This window comes from Glossina fuscipes, unplaced genomic scaffold, assembly GCF_014805625.2.
Source record: "Glossina fuscipes isolate IAEA_lab_2018 unplaced genomic scaffold, Yale_Gfus_2 155, whole genome shotgun sequence".
Taxonomy (NCBI): Eukaryota; Metazoa; Arthropoda; class Insecta; order Diptera; family Glossinidae; genus Glossina; species Glossina fuscipes.
The window spans coordinates 1,266,002-1,282,702 of record NW_023998498.1 but is presented as its reverse complement, the minus strand read 5'-3'; the positions used below and the strand labels follow the sequence as shown (position 1 = coordinate 1,282,702).

Here is a 16,701-nt window from a genome sequence, read left to right as displayed (position 1 = left end):
GGGTTTAATCAATTTCTCAATCCAAATTTGACTTTAGCCTTTTATGAGAACTGAACATGCATTCCCAAATGAGAAAAATCTAAAGTTTTCTACACATTTGAGCAGAGAATTTTCAATTTTTGATGACTAACGGATAGCGTCTTATATATACATATACACACTTGATCTCGTAAATGATCTTGACTGTAAAAGTGCCTTTGTTTAAGCGCAAATTCTAGTCTTTATGCATTATGCTCCCAACAGCAAAGTTTTCATGCCTTAATGAAACGTTGAACTTTCAATTATATTAATTAATTTTTATTCTTCGTTCAGAAATCTATTCTTTTTGCAAATCGCTTTGAAATTTTCCATTTGCTTTTTCCGTCCTTAAAACTTAATTATAGAAGTTTAGCCCTAGCTGATATAATATTTTAATTTTGCCTTAGCTATAAGATCCGGCAAAAGAAAAATTATATTAATAGCGTATGCATTTAACTGTAATAAATAAAGGCATTGTAGTCGGCCACGGCCCACCGTTAAATTCTCTACAACACTTCGCTAACTACAGTTATTCCTATTTTCAAAATAAAGAGTTATTTTTAGGAAGTGTTCGAAACCGTGGTCCGATTCGGATCATTTTCAATACCGCTCCTCCTACACCAAATTACGTCAAAATCTCTCACAAATCCGATCCGGTAAATTGAACACAAGGATACAAGACAGACAGACGGACAGCAGCTTAAAGCGATTCATAGTAATAGATGGATAGATCTGTCTCAACTCCTTCTGAATATTGTATACATCCGCACATACATAGCACAGTCTTGCAGCACAAGAGGTGTAGAGCATAAAAAAGTTGCTCTAACGCTTAAAGCGACATTGATTTGAATTAATAAAGCTATAAAAATGAAATGACGAATTTAGGTTTTTTAGAGCGTACGATAATTGTTATTTTCATAAATATTTATAATGTCATGATACGATTTTAACTTGCAATCAAATCATACGATAGAAAATCACTTAACTAAAGTGCAACTGTACGAAGTTGTTCCATAAGCTTGAAGCTATGAAGGTATTTTAAAACAATTGATTCTAATTGTTCGTAGAAATTTTAAATTAATTGGCTTACGGAAAAAAAAAAGATTATTCTATAGCAAATAATTACAATAACAATCTAAGACAACACACAGATGTTCAACAATGTGTCATAACGACCCGCGGCAAAAATATTTATTAGATTTCTTGAGTAAAGATTAAAAAAAAAAATTTTCTAGTCATTCTTAAAAATGGGCAAAAATAATTTACTTTTATGTAAACGACATGATTTATTATCGATCGTTCCGAAAAATTACAATTCTAAGAATGCATGAAAATTCTTAAAAGTGTCATACTTTCCATTAACGTCATTAATGATTAATAAGGAATAAAAACAGTAGAAAAAATATTTTATAACATAATCAATCGTTTTATACCGACGATTTTGTCTAAATTGCTTTGCTTAAATAAATAAAAGCGCGAGAATCATAATAAGCTATTTGTGAATTTTTTTGAAAGCACGCTCAGAGGAATAATGAAGAATTGTTTTTTCAAAGTATCGCTCGCTACACATTTTTCGCATCTTTGAGACATTTTTGGTACTCACACTAATGAAAATGTTTCATTTCAGCTGCGAACGATTGATCGGGCCATGTGTTCGTGTCTTCGTCTGTACGAAAAAGTGGTAATCGAAAAGAGCTAAGCGTCAAAAAGGCCGCGGAATAACATGCAGATTTAGGTGAACTATTGACAGATACATATTGTGATTAGATAGTACGAATCTTCAACCGAAATGTTTCGAAATTCCATTACTCTCTGGTCATTACTTTACAAGTTACACTTGCTAAGGCAACTATATATATATGCGTATATATGTGCCTGAAATGAAATTGGACATTTATATGGCTTCCTACGAACTTATTGAATAATATTTTATATAATAGAGCCTGAGTTCCAAGTCAAATATTAGAATTTTACATTTTATAGCAATACATCTTGCAATGACAATGTTTGCGTTAAAAGAATATACCGGTGAACTTTGCCTTCAACGATCCGATAAATGAGAAAAACACAATTGTTACTTCAAAATTCGGCACAGACATGTTATAAGGTAAGCCATGATGTTCAATTCATTCCTTGCCTCTCTACCTCTTGTTTTTGTTCCGATAATATTACAAAATATTTATGATGGTTAATAATTTTGCCCAAGATTTTCAGCTTTCTCATTAACCGCCTATTACTCCCGTTTTCTCCAATTTTCTTTAATGAGAAATGTGTGAAAGAATTAATCGATAACTCGATTTAAACTACAACCTGAGTGAAGACAACAGCAAAGTTTTGAGACCAACAGTAATGTTGTAGAGTCTTTGTGCTGAAGGATAGGAGAGGAAAATGGTCTTCATTTAACTTTTGCATAAACTTTGTATACCCCTTGCGTTGCATATTGCGATAACTTATTAATTTTACGTGACATCATAAATATGTGTTAATTTAAAGGAAAATATTATTCAATTTCAATTCGACCACTTATATGAGCTAAAATAGTAATACTTGTTTTCTAAATAAGTTTCCATATGTGGACAACGAGACGACTAACGATATGACGTCAATCACCTAAAATTACTTTTAACTTGTAATATAATGCGTACGTGAACGATAGTCGAAGAAATGGAACTGCTTACAGAAATCGTCAAGACATATGGTTGGACAAGGTATGAATTACGCGTGGCAAACAATGTCACTCGTTTTCTGCATTGGTGAATGTTCAAAAAGGTAGTTCATACAAATTATTCTAATATTTTCGACGAGGAGCACAGAAATAAATGAAAGTTTTCTAAATGCTCATTGCTTGGAAATACGCGCCGGCGAGCCCGCGCTAGTCTTGATCGGAGTAAATAACAGAATCAATTTAGGCTCTCTGTTTGTTTTCTATCTCATTTGTACATTCGATGATTATAATTGCAACATTTTGGCTGGAAGAACCCCCTTGAGCCTGACATTTGTTCTGCGTATTCTTGGCAAATTAACTTCGAAATCGCTTTATGGACCCGCATTTACCAAAGCACCGACAAATTCGCCTTTTTCTTAAAATATTTTAGTTTAGGGGCCTGAACACACAAACTAAGTTTTCCTTTAATAAAATACTTTTGTTGATTTTAAAAATCGTATAAATCGGACGTAGATCTCCCCAATAGTTATTAAACAATTCGCCTGAGTGGCCGAGTAGGCAAGAGTCTCGACTAGCAACTCAATGGTCGTGGGTTCAAATCTCAAGTGCGGTAGAGTTTTTAATAAAGCCGAAAGCCTTAGATGCTGGTGATTTAAGTCTTTAGTCTTAGAATTTATTCTCTGGCCAAATTTATAATAATAATAATAACAATAGTTATTAAAAAGTTTTAAATGTTACAGTCCGGCAAGGCTTCTTAAATGCTTTGTAATATTCTTCAACCATTTTGATCATCATATCACAAATTATATGCAGTTTGTATAGTCTCACTTGCTTCACAAGACCTCCTCTTGCATGGGAAAGGGTCCAAAATGTGGTAAACTAATTTTTCTTAACAAGTACCTTATTATTACTCCTCACCTATTTTCGTCATAAGATACCAAAAAATAAATCTTGTTGCACTATACAGACGAATTTTTTATGAGAATTTTTATATAGGAAGAAATCCGATATTTACTATCCAAATTTATTAGTGGTAATAGAAAAGTTAACAATAATACATCAATATTCAGCATAAAATACCACATTTCAAACCTTATCGCCATGCTTGTATTTATTGCTTGAATGAGAAAGAGGATCCAAAAGATCGTCCCGTTTCGCCAAGCTTTCCACATGCAAGTAGTGCGTCTGCCATTGTTGAGAAGATTTAAGAATTACCAATTTTTTTCATGTAACTACTTTTTCTGAAATGGGACGTTCTATGGAGAGCACTCCCATAAGATGTTCGATGCAATATATTTTTAATAGAGTTTGTCCTTGCGCCAAAACTGTTCCGTGTATCAAAATTTTACGAAAATATCTCGAAAATTTCGGCCTAGAAGTTGAGTACAAATAATATGAACAGATATAAGACGAAATGCTTTGCTTAACTCGAGTCATGTAATATTTCTGAATTTATTGGTATAATAAAAATCGATGGTATCTGAAATCTTGCTGCCTGTGTTCTCCTACAGATGGGTACTAATAGATAGAATAGAATAGAGGTCTGTATTAATATGCAGTATAGTGTGGGCACTAATAGGTGTTCATAGAATTAATCTAAATAGTACATAACTTTTATTTTCTGCTTATTTGATAATCAGAATTACTTTCTGAATCGAGGTTTATCTGCCTGTCCGTCCCTCTGACGGTTTTCTTCTGTTTGGCTATGGTCATATACTAAGAGTACAGCGTTTTATGTTATATTATTAAAGGTGCTCTTCTTTTCTGATCTACCAATTTCAATACAGCTCGTACTTTGCTTACTTTCGCTTTCTCTTTGCTGCTCTAGCAAATCTATGCTAAAAATTATTACCCGTTCGGGAAATTACTTTTAGAAATTATATACATATATATATATTTATCTGTGCAAATCAAAGTAAGAAACAAAAATGAAAGAAGAAAACCTCTGAAAGCAAAAACTAAAGTCTCTATCAATTTGAGTACAATTAATAATGCAAAGAGGTCGTCTATCTTTATGCTGTTACGAGGCATAAGTACACTTGCATTAATTGTTAAAAGCGAAGGTATATCCATGTCACCTCTTAATGACTTCAAAGAAATATTTCTTTTTCAGGGCTTTCACGCAACCTCTAAACATTACATTAGTTAGAACAAAAAAAATTAATTAGCCTTGCAAGCTAAAAGCAAATTGAATAAGATTTTTTTAAACATGTGCGTATTCACCAAAACTAACTAACGAGTTACTACAATCACACCAATCCACATTGTCGGCTCCCTTTCCGCTAATTGATTGCGTCACATTTTCCTCGGACGATCTAAATGATCTTCATTTTCTCTCATTCACCTGCCAATGGGACAATTAAGGTCCAAAATAAAATTTATTTATTTATCCTAAATTTCTTCTTTTAGACAGAAATTGAGATTATAATTGTTATTTAAACAGCCGAGCCGGTTAATAAACAGAATAATATTACTAGGTTGTGTCTGGTTTTCACTGATGGAAAATATATATATATATATACGTTATGCAACATCGAGCAAAAACTTTGACGCCTCTATGAAATTTTCTAAAGCATTCCTTTTCTTAGTTTTCTTAATTATTTTGTATACCGTACGCTACTTGTGGTATAGTTGTATCCAACACGCAGAAGATTAGCCCATTTTCCTCGACAAAATTCGTTGATAAATAATATTAGTTTGGGGAAAAAGAAATCCATTATTTTTATATGAACTTCAGGACTTTATTTAACATGCTTCGGATTGTCCGATTTGAGTCAAATATGCACCGTTTTGTCGTATGATTTGTTGCCATTTTAAAGGTAACTTCAAAATGCCTCTCTCATAGAAGTCCTGGTCTCTATTTGCAAAAAACTCTAGTAGTCGATTTTCACAATCCTCCCTAGATTCCAATATTTTATCATTAAAGAAATTTTGCAATGCAAGAAAAAGATGATAATCGCTTGGTGCCAAGTCCGGACTGTATGGCGGATGCATTAAAACTTCCCAACCAAGCTCCCGAAGTTTCTGGCGAGTCACTGTAGATGTGTGTGGCCTAGCGTTGTCCTGGTGGAACACGACACCTCTCCTGTTGGCCAATTCTGGCCGCTTCTGGTCAATCGCTATCTTCAAACGGTCCAGTTGTTGACAGTAGAGATCAGAATTTAGCGTTTGGCCATATGGAAGCAACTCATAATAAATAATCCCCTTCCAGTCCCACCAAATGCATAGCAAAACCTTCCTGGCCGTTTGAGGTGCTTCACCGCTCTTTGACCACGATCATTTTCGCACAGGGTTATCGTATGTGATCCATTTCTCATCTCCAGTCACCACCCGTTTAAGAAATGGGTCTATCTCATTCCGTTTGGCCAAGGCTTCGCAGATGGAAATTCGATCCATCATGTTTTTTTCTGTTAATTGGTGTGGCACCCAAACATCGAGCTTCTTTTTGAATCCAGCTTTGTGTAAATGGTTTAAAACTGTTTTATGGTCGATTTTTAGCTCCTGGGCGGTGTTACGACTGCTAACATGCCGGTCAACTTCGATCATTTCTCCGATTTTATCGACATTTTCGACGACCGGCCTACCTGTGCGAGGTGCATCTTTAGCCGCCTGGGTTGCATTTTCGCCTTTGTCAAAGAAAAACTGTAAAATGTACCGAATTTTCTCTTTGTTCACTTCCATTTTTAACACGCTGTAACTCACAACTGAATGCACCAAACAAAAAGCAGCAAAAGAATTTTTTTTACTGCGAAATGTACAGTATGTAAATGTACAGTATCGGAAATTTTTTGATCGATACTTTACGAGATATCTATCAGTGCAGCCATCTACCGAAAAAATAATGGATTTCTTTTTCCCCAAACTAATAAATCGGCACACTAAGTGAATATGGAAAATTTTAAAAGAATGGAACCGTATTTCGAAAAACCTCCCCCGTAAACATTCTTATAAAAAGTACTTTGTATGACGAGTAAAGTTAACTTTTAGGATGAAAGTTGTCAATTCACTTGATAGTGTTACCTTCGGAACATAAAAATAGTATTCTTCGGACCCGTTCCTGGGCTGGGAATCTCATTCTCAAACATAGTCAATAAGTGAAGGATAATAGTAACTCCTTTCACAAGAAAATTAACTTTATTAAATTTAGACAAAGCCAGTTCATGTTTCGGGCTTATGAAAAGTAAGCCTTTACTTTGAAGGAGAATTTATGTTGAACGATGATATATATTATATTTAATAAGCGATCTTGCCGGACTTTTACAATATTAGTAGGCTCCAACTATGATCGCTTTCAAGCTGGGTAACGCTCTACAGCGGGAGCATTGTACCTCTTGATTGTTGCAAATGCAATGAGCCATTAACCTACTTTCGTACCATAAAATGTAAGAAAATTATACTCCAATCTTTTATGCCAACCTCCGTTATCATATAGAAGGTTAAAAAAAAGCAAAATATAAATTCGGATACTCCATAATGTTGGATGGGCGTGGTTAATTTTTTCTATTTAGAATAATTTTGTAGGAATTTATGCCGTTTATCTGTTGCAGTTTATGAACAATGAGCAAAAGACACGGAAAGCAAAGTGTTCTCAGTTTTATCCAAATAGAGATATGGACGTTGTACGCGTGCTCTTTGGCCTGTTTGGTCAATTTTCAAACTCTTTTGCAAATTTGCAAGCAAATTTCCCCTTTTTGGGGAAAATGTTTATCACAGATACTACGAAGTATACATAGTTTGGTAGGGTGACAGATAGACAGACCAGAAGATGAGTACGCTTAGTTGTATTTCAAAAATTTATTTTCCGTGAGGTTTTTGAAACTTGCTTTTACGCGGTGTAAAAAAAGATAAATAATGAATTTTTATATAGTGTAATATTGGGTAGGCATGGTCAAAATTTCCCAATTTTCGATACTACACCATCATACAAAGAATATGCGTTCAAGTTATTGTACATTTATCTGCTGTAGTTTGTGAGTAATGAGCAAAAAGCCAACTTTTTATTCTTTTTCAAAAAGACATGTGTTTTCAGTTTACATAGTTCTGTAGGCGTGTGCTTCGACCGATTCGTCCCGTTTTCAATCTGTCTGCAAAAACTTCCAATGGTCACTCCAAATTTAGGGTGGAAAGCTTCATTTCTGCGGCCAAGAAAATATTTGCAACACGCTATACACAGACAGGCAGACGGACGTGCTTAAACCAATACAGAATTTGATATTTATCAAGAATATAAATACTTTATGTAGGGTCTCCGATATTTCCGTCCGGACGCTGCAAGCGTTTTGACAAAATGAATGTATTCCTGATCCTTCGGAAGTGGATAAAAAAATTCATTCCATTACTGATCTGCTGAGCAAGTTTGCCTATATTTCATTTTTCAACCGCACTCTACCCGTCGATCGTCTTTTTATGATCAGTGGACGAGTAAGATCTATTTACCAATTTATGCCGATTAACATGATCATGAAATTCCATAAAACATTATTTTAGTAAAATAAAGTCGGCCGCAAAGGTTAAGAGTAGAAAATTTTAAAAGCAATAAGAATCGTCGTAAAGTCAAATTCAATAATAAGAAGGCATGCTATCGCTCTTTCATGGTTTAGTTGTGTCGGTTTATTGATTTTTAACTTCGTAATCGCAAAAAACGTTTTATGCACGTGCTTTTCATGTCGCATACATTACGAAATGTATATAGTACACATCGCATGCAATAATAAAAAGTAATAATAACAAAAGAGAATCAACAAGTGGCGAAACATCAACAAAAGCATCAAGTCACTTGCTTTTTAGTCGTGGGTTTACACGTTTCACATACGCTTTGACATAATCATGCACGTTTTATAAGACGAGAGTCAGAGCGAGTGAGAGACTGAGAAAAGAGAGCGAACAGGAAATTATCAACGATTTTCTTGCTTTTTTTATTTCTTAACTTTTTTTTTAACATTTATTCTTGAGATATTTTGCAGTTTTGTAGTTACAAATTATAGAAGAGCTAAAACCATTAACCATTAACCCTGTCTAGCTAATGAGTGAAAGAGAAAAAAACGAAATTGTAACAATCCCAAAGAGAGCAAATAAATAATGTGATCTTAAATAAATTATCTTTTGAAGCTGATACAAATTTTGCTGCAACATGTTGAGCAAACATGTTTGCATTGGTTAAAGCAATAAGCGAAAAAAGACTTGCAAAACTTTTATGCGTTTTATGTGTTGGGTAAATCGCTTTAGTCCTTCAGGGGATTGCTGGCATTGCTTTTTTAATATTTTGCTTACTCTGAGATAGGATTACTTTGTAGGAGCATTAAGGGATTGCTGGCGTTGTTATTGTATAACTTTTGTTTACTCTGAGAGAACGTATCTTTTTACTCATGTCAGAAGAAGAGAGAGAGAGAGAGAGAATTACCACTTTAACAATTGCTTACATGAATATAAATCTAAACATTTTTTAGATTTTTTCAGTCGCTTTTTTCTCTTTGAAAAGAAAATATTAATAAATAAAAAATATGTAAATTGTATTTTATTGAAAAGAGTGCTATTTGTACATTTATGCTATTCGAAGTTTTATTATTATACATATAAAATAAAGGGGGTAAAATAGGAAAAATCCGTTTACAAAATATAACAAAAAAATGTATTTGCAAAATATTTTTTTCCTGACAAATTAATAATATCTTACGCACAAAAGTGAAATTCTTTATAACTAAAAAAATTTCAAACGGGTAACAAAAAAAACACTAAAAAAAAATAATTAAATAAACAACAACATTGTTAAAGAAGCATATCAATTACTAAACAAAACTTGGAAAAAAAAAATTAAGCTACGATAATCCAACATAAAATATTCCTCAATACGAAAATCAGTTATGTTCGCATTTATTTAGTTTGTTAATAAAGTCAAGTCAAGTCAAGTTAAGACGATCATCTGACAATCAGTTGATATTCAAATATATACGTATCTAAAAGTGAGCTAATTAATTTAAAAACTTTTCAGTTAACAATTGAAAGGAGTTAATATTCATTTAAATGCGATTTACAAAAAGTGAAGAAACAAAGTATTATCTTATCACGGCGGAGGAATAAGAAAGAGCTATAAACTTTTAGATAATCGATAAATTTGTTACAGAAGTGAAAACGTTCTTTTTGTTTTTTTTTTCTTTCACATTAAACTTCGGTTTTATATGAAAGGCTTGTGAGAAAATTTGAAGACAAATTTGCAAAAATGCGCTTAAAGCAGCTTTTTGATATTATCTTAAGACACATGTTACTGGTGTTGGTTCCGCTTAACAACGTCATGGAAAATTACAATTATTAATAAAAATTTAAAGAAAAAATCAAACAAAAAAAAACGTAAATGAAATCGCGAAAGAAGATATGCTGATCACCATCTCATATCTGCATTATTTATTTATTTATTTTGCATTTTCTTCTTTTTTTTTGTTTTTTGCTAAAAAAAAATAATAATAACAATTATCCTCTGCAAACAAAACGAAAGTCTTGTGTGTGTCACACTTTGCCCAGAAACATACAAAAAGCCGGCATTCGCTTAAGACACAAGTGTACAAAATTATTGTTACACTTAAGTTAATAAAAATTTTAAAAATAAAAAAGAAGCTTTTTTTATGATTTCAAATAATTACTAAAAATCGTGTCTTCATTTTTAAAACGAAAAATTTGCATGATTTACATGACAAACATTATTAATATATGCATATATATATATGCATATAGAAAAATATTATCTGAAACTTGTTCAGAACTTCAAGCTGATCCTCTTTAAATACTTAATTACCGTGAAGGCGAAACGTCACAAACAAATATCAATAAATACACGTAAAAGCGTATACAATCAGTCAAGCATATGCGTTTACACTTGCAAAGTGGACATACCGTCTCTTTTATTCTTTTACTACCAGCACTACTACTACTACTACTACTACTACTACTACTACTTATGGTGATTGTTTACTTTTCAGCATTTACTGTTTACTTAGATTTCAGTCATTTGCTTCCAAGGGTATACCAAAGACGAACGTGAAAATATGGTTTAGTGTTTGTCAGTTCTTCCTCGTGATTTTCTATATGAGATTCTTTTTTTTTTTTTTAATGCCGCCGGCGGGATTTGCTAGGAATATTCTTCTGTATACGACACTACGGGCATATGCAGATCATTGGTCAGCGTAAACTTCTAAGGACGATTTAGTCATGTCCGTCCTGCGGTCCGGCTGCTTGACATTTCATTTTTTTGTCTGTTTTTTGTCTATGTGTCATTGTGATTACCTTTTAATTCGACTCTTTGCTTTCAGAATTTCCGCCTGTTCTTTTTTGCTTGAAAGTCATGTTAATATAGCAAATTGAAACTAGGCCAAATATGTAATGCTTGCACAATAGGCAGCTGATACTGAAATATTTCTATTTACAGACATTTCATAGGATCATCGCAGTAGTGCTTGCAATAGGTTCACCGACATGCCTGCTTTGATCCAAATACTTTGCGATTGTTATGTATTAACTTAAGACCATGCGTATTAGGACTTCCGCTTTAAGGTAGATATAATTTTTTTTCCTGTTTCGATTATGTTCTTATCAGTACTCATTCGTTGACCAGTAGTAGAGCACTGTGCCTGCTTTACCACTAAGAAACTGAACTTTTGATATGAACGTATGTAATAGTTCTACCCTTATTGCTATTAAAACAAAGCTATGAATTGAAATTCGGATCGAGTATAAAAGAAATTATTTTCATACATTATTTCATTTGATTTGGCGAGTCGGCTTTATACTTCGGTCTGCTGAAGCTAGCTTTGAATATTTAATAGGCAATTCTCATAAGTTATCTATTAAGAGAATTTTTGATAGAGAAGAAACGAGCGTCGGAAGTCGCACAAGTGGTACCGAAAGTAGATTTTCTAAGCTCAGTTTCTCGCATAACTTCTCAGCTTACAAATATTGATCATCGGTAGTTTTAATTCGCACTTTTCCAACTTTCTAAATTACTTTCGTTCAATACGATACTCATAAAAATGCGATTAATTAGTAGCACGAAATTCTAAAAAAAAGAATACGAACAAAGTATTCCACAAAAAGGAGTACCGTTGTTAGTCAATTTATATAACAGAGTATGCGTAGAAATTCGTCTTCTCATTTCCAATAAATAATTTGAAGCATTTTTCCCGCTTGCTCACTTTTTATTAATTAACGTAATGCACATTTGTTGGTGTAAATTTTACTTGTTCCGTTTTATCACGGCTGTTATAAACTTCAAAGATAAAGGTGCGCGCGTATATAAATCCTAATCTCAATAAATGATTGCGTTTTATGAACAGCGGATATACTTCTTTGTATTTCATTCACAATTATTGCTTTGCATTAAGTTCAGCGTTCAGCGTTGGGCTTCAATTACTTAACAGTTTTCATTTTTCATAATGGTCTTTAAACTTTCTGGGGTTATCGCTTTAAAAAAGTTTATAGTTTGCTCAATCCGTTAAGTTACTTTTTGGATGATCAATATGTCTAACGGTTCGATATTTGCGTTAAAAAAATAGGAATTTAAAATCTAAGGCATGCGTGCATGTTTAAAAGCCCATGATTATCGTGATGATTTTTTTCGGTATACAGTTGTCTTAGCATTTCTTTTTTATCTTTTTTTTTTTTTTTTTTGATCAGACACTATCTTATTTCCCTTCTCTTTTTTTCTGAGTATCATTATGTAAAAACTTTATTATGTTATTATTACTTTTATAATGCAACGATAGTTTAAAAATCAAAAGTTTGGAACAGTTTGACACTAAACATAACAGAAATAAAGCTCGGTATCTCGGATTTTAGCGGGCCTTCATATTTGTCTAGGTGACCTTCGTGTTTTTGGTTTTTTTTTTTATAGGTGAACTGAAGAAAAAACTTATTACATAGGAGACTAATGCTTGATTCTAATATTTGTCATGGAATGCCAGAGGTCTAAGGTCCTATTAGGCGCTTTATGTCCATAAAAACTGAGGCCTAAAACAATGTCAAAAAATGAAAAGAAGAAAGTTCAGAACGTTATTGAACAAATTCTTAGTTAAATGATTTAAGATATATAACAAGGAACGGAGGCATGCATTTCCAATAATCGGCCAACTAGCTGATATCTTATAGCTAGATACTTTTGAGGGACTTTTTATCTTGTTTTATTATAATGAATGAAAACTTATTTTATCTTGTTAACTACCTGTAGCTACTTACTTATAGTCTAACTATAGAAGGTTGCCACAATATATGTTCAATTTCGAGAACTTCTTTCCTTTCCTTTCAGTACATTCTTCCCATATGCCTTCAGATAACCAGTCCTTAGAGTGCTGAGTACTCAAAATTCGCTTTAAAACGAACAAAGTTTCCCGAATTAAATTCCCAGAAGAGATTTCATTCCTTCATTATTTACTGAAACTAAAATTTTCGGTTAGTAACTGATCTGACTGAAATGTTAAAAACAAATTTTTATAGTAAGCCACACGCATATACACACTTGTTTACTTCCAGATATAGTTATATGAGTCTTCGGTTTTGTTGCTTTTCCCAAGGTAATAAGAAGAAAAAAAATGCAAAAATGTTTGTTACCTGATTTTTTCGTTTGAAAGTTTTTTTTTTCTTTTCGATTGCAACGCATAATCGTGTATGCGTGTGTTCTTGATTAAGCTTTTTCAAGCGTTAATCTGCCTTAAATAAATTCGCATGGATATGTTTCTGGGAAGGAATTCCAAAGGGTAACTTATTTTTGATTTCAGTTAAAAGCATTTTTGAAAACATGTTCAAAAGCAAAAAAAAAAGAAGAAAATTTGATCATTAATTACGCTTAAAAGCACCACATCAGAAAATGTGACAGTAACATTGAAAGATTTCTTTACTGGCACTATAATCTCACGTATCGTATATTGAGTTGAACGTAAGAGCAATTTATATTTGAAAAGCCTAAATAAAATGGAGCTTACTTCAGCAGAAATGATTGATTCATTTTGAAGTTATGTTACGTTTAGACTCCATAAAAGTCAAAGGAAATCTGCTAAGGCTACGATTTGCCGGATATCGCTAGCGGCTAACTTCGCGAAGCAGCTTTGTAAACCTTTTCTCTAATACACATTTTGTACTTGCGATACATTTAGGCATTTGTCCAAAATTAGGAGAATTTTTTTTTATGCATATAGCATGTCCAGTTTGTGCGAAACACAGGAGGGCTTTAGATAGGCCCACGTTTTATTATGCCGATCGATTCCAGGACTATGCGTCTGTCCGTCATGTTTTCTTGAGTTCAATCTCAAAATAGTTCTGATCGAATTGTGAGGAGCATGACCTCCTTCTGAACACCCTTGGAATTGCTTAGGTTGAATTCTCTTACATTTTTTGGTTTAATCAAGATCGGGTTTCAAAGACAACGTTTTGCTGACAGACATCTAACTTTAGACCCTCTAAAGCCCTCTAAAGAAAATTATCATAAAAAATGTCATAAAGGCTATCCCTTTTGAGACGGATTAGTAGGTTTCGATCGGATATTTAGATTATCGGAAGGCATACTCTCAACAACCTAGAAAGGCATTAAAATTCCTTGTTGTTATTTTCCATTACCTAATATGTGTCGAAAGAAATGATTACTTAGCTTAACGGTAAATCCATAAACCCATTTCCTAATTTACAAGCCATTAAATTCCGCTTGTTCGTGTCGGCTGTCCACGCTTGTAGTTTTAGAAAGTTACTTGCTTCGATCTAAAGAACGGCACGGCCAATCCTCAGCTGGAATCAACTGCTTTGATCAATTTTAGCACAATCTGGTTACTTATAATTAAAGCTAACTTAATCTAACTGAGTTTAGCACGCCGCCCAAACGACAGAGAAGCGTGGTCAAAAGGTGTTATAGGGAAAGTGATCGGAAATGTGATGCAATCCGAACCATTTTTAATAGGGGCGTTCTTGGATAAAGCGATTTCGGGTTACCGAATTGCAAAAAAAAAAGTCTCAAAAATCGCATCCAGTGTCTTAAAGACAAGAAAACAAAGCGGACAAAAAACTGAAATCGCTTCACAAAGTAACTCTGAGAGAAATTCTGGTACTGAGATTTTGAAAGTCTTTCTAAAACGATTGCTACAATAAAAAGCGGGTCTATTTTAAGCCCTTCTGCATGCTGTGTATATATGCACAAACCTAATATGCCCTCATACCATCTAAGTATCTAAGCAAGCGCGCTCCAATGAACTAACTTTTCTTTCTTACAACACTTTTTTTCAAAAGCGATTTATAAAAGTACAAATTTACTCTGCGTACACATGTCTGAAAATGGACGATGTCTTATATTACAAACTTATATGCATACTCACAATATCTTATATACAATATATTTATAAAATTAAAAATAAATAAAATTTGAAACTTTATGGTTCGCATTACGGCAAAGCCCTAAGGGATTTCCCTACAAAGCACTCGCTTCTACACATGCGGAGCGCTGACCACACATTATGAGCTTTCAAAATTGGTTTCAAGAGTGGCTAATATAATTCTCCAATTCGCGTTTCATAATTTTTCTAATAATTATCAATTATTTTCTTCGCACGTAAAATAAATAAAAATTTTTTTATTCATCATCAGCGAATCAATCAAACAAATTGGCTGTAAATGCCTATTGAATATAAATAAAGAATGAAAAAAAATTTAAAAAAAATATGTATATACAAAAACAGTATAACTATAACTCAACAATTTACGCATTTTGTAAACAAGCCCATATACATATACATATAAATAGGCGTAGGCATAGAACTGACTTCAATTCGTTGATCAAGTAAACATGCTTCTGGGAGAGTGTGCGTATGTGTATTTAAGCAATTTATGCTCTTTATATAAACAAAAGAAGAAAATGCAAATCATCTAGAAAACAATCATATTTATACAACAGCAATAGCAACAACAAAGTTAAAAAAAGAACAGCTAATGACTAATTAATTATATTTGTTTAAGGGACGTTAGAAATATTTATAAAAAAATAAGAAGAATAAAGAAGTAATAAAGAAAAAAAGATCATTTTTAACCGTAGAAAGAAATGTGATAAGTTATAATACAAAGCTCATAAGAAAAAAGAAAAAATTCCTTCAACTACTATCTACCGCTAAGAAGAAAAATTCCTGGATCGCCTTCTGCCAAGAACACTTAACATTAAAATTATCGTAAAGTGAAAGACTAATGCAAACGTACTTAATTATTGAAACCACTGTTTACTTAAGTATTTAGCTTAATAAGATTTTATTAACGGATTGTATCCTTCACACCGCCTGTACATTTGATATTCAATAAGAAGGACATTAGAAACTCTATTGTAAATGTAAGTAAATTTAAAAAAAAGAAAAAAAAATCATTAATCAAATTACCTTAACTTTTAGCATAAATAACTCTCAGAGGTTCGCAGGCATTCTGAATCTTACGCGTATCATACATATGCTTAGATTTTCATTTTATCCGACTTTCCTGTTTCTTTGTCTTTGCGGAGGAGGAAAGCTTAGATAAAGTAGAGTGATGTAGAGCGAAAGTGTGGGAGAACATAATTAACACAATTCGGAGGGTTCTTGCTTGCTTATTGGAAAAGACGAATAGAAATGTATATAATGAGAGCTCGAGTCTTCGGAACTAAAACGATTTGTGCAGAGAAATGGGGAATATGTGTATAAAACTCAATTAGATATTTGCTTGCCTCCGAAAATGTCTCGATGATTTTGTGTTGTGGCCTTGGTCTGACGACGGAGCTATTTTGGTAATGCGGATTACGTTCACTTACGCCAAAATATTACTCCAATTTCGTAAATAAATATATTTTTTGCCGAGAAGGTTTACATTTTCTAAGGAGTCAGCTGGCTTAAGCGTCATTGTCTTAGTGATCGTAACGGCTAGGAAACTTAAATGAGTCTACGTCCCAAACTAAATATGTAAATTCGTGTTAAGCGCTAGTCTTAAAACAAACTTCTTAAAAATAAAAATAGAAAGCTAGGTTGTGGATGGTCCAGTGTAAA

General features: G+C 33.0%; 1 protein-coding gene across 5 annotated transcripts in view; it reads left to right on the top strand.

The window, feature by feature from the left end:
- Positions 1 to 16,701, top strand: part of LOC119641614 (ion transport peptide) — a 65,988-nt gene that overhangs the window by 15,756 nt on the left and 33,531 nt on the right. Inside the window, exons 1-2 of one of the 5 annotated variants that reach the window (XM_038040387.1) lie at positions 13,170 to 16,019; positions 16,078 to 16,445. The exons of 3 other annotated variants lie outside the window; for them this stretch is intronic. The gene's annotated coding sequence lies outside the window, so the exon portion shown is untranslated. Of the gene's footprint in view, positions 1 to 13,169; positions 16,020 to 16,077; positions 16,446 to 16,701 lie in introns of those variants that run through there. One more of the 5 variants, XM_038040386.1, reaches the window with a different exon arrangement.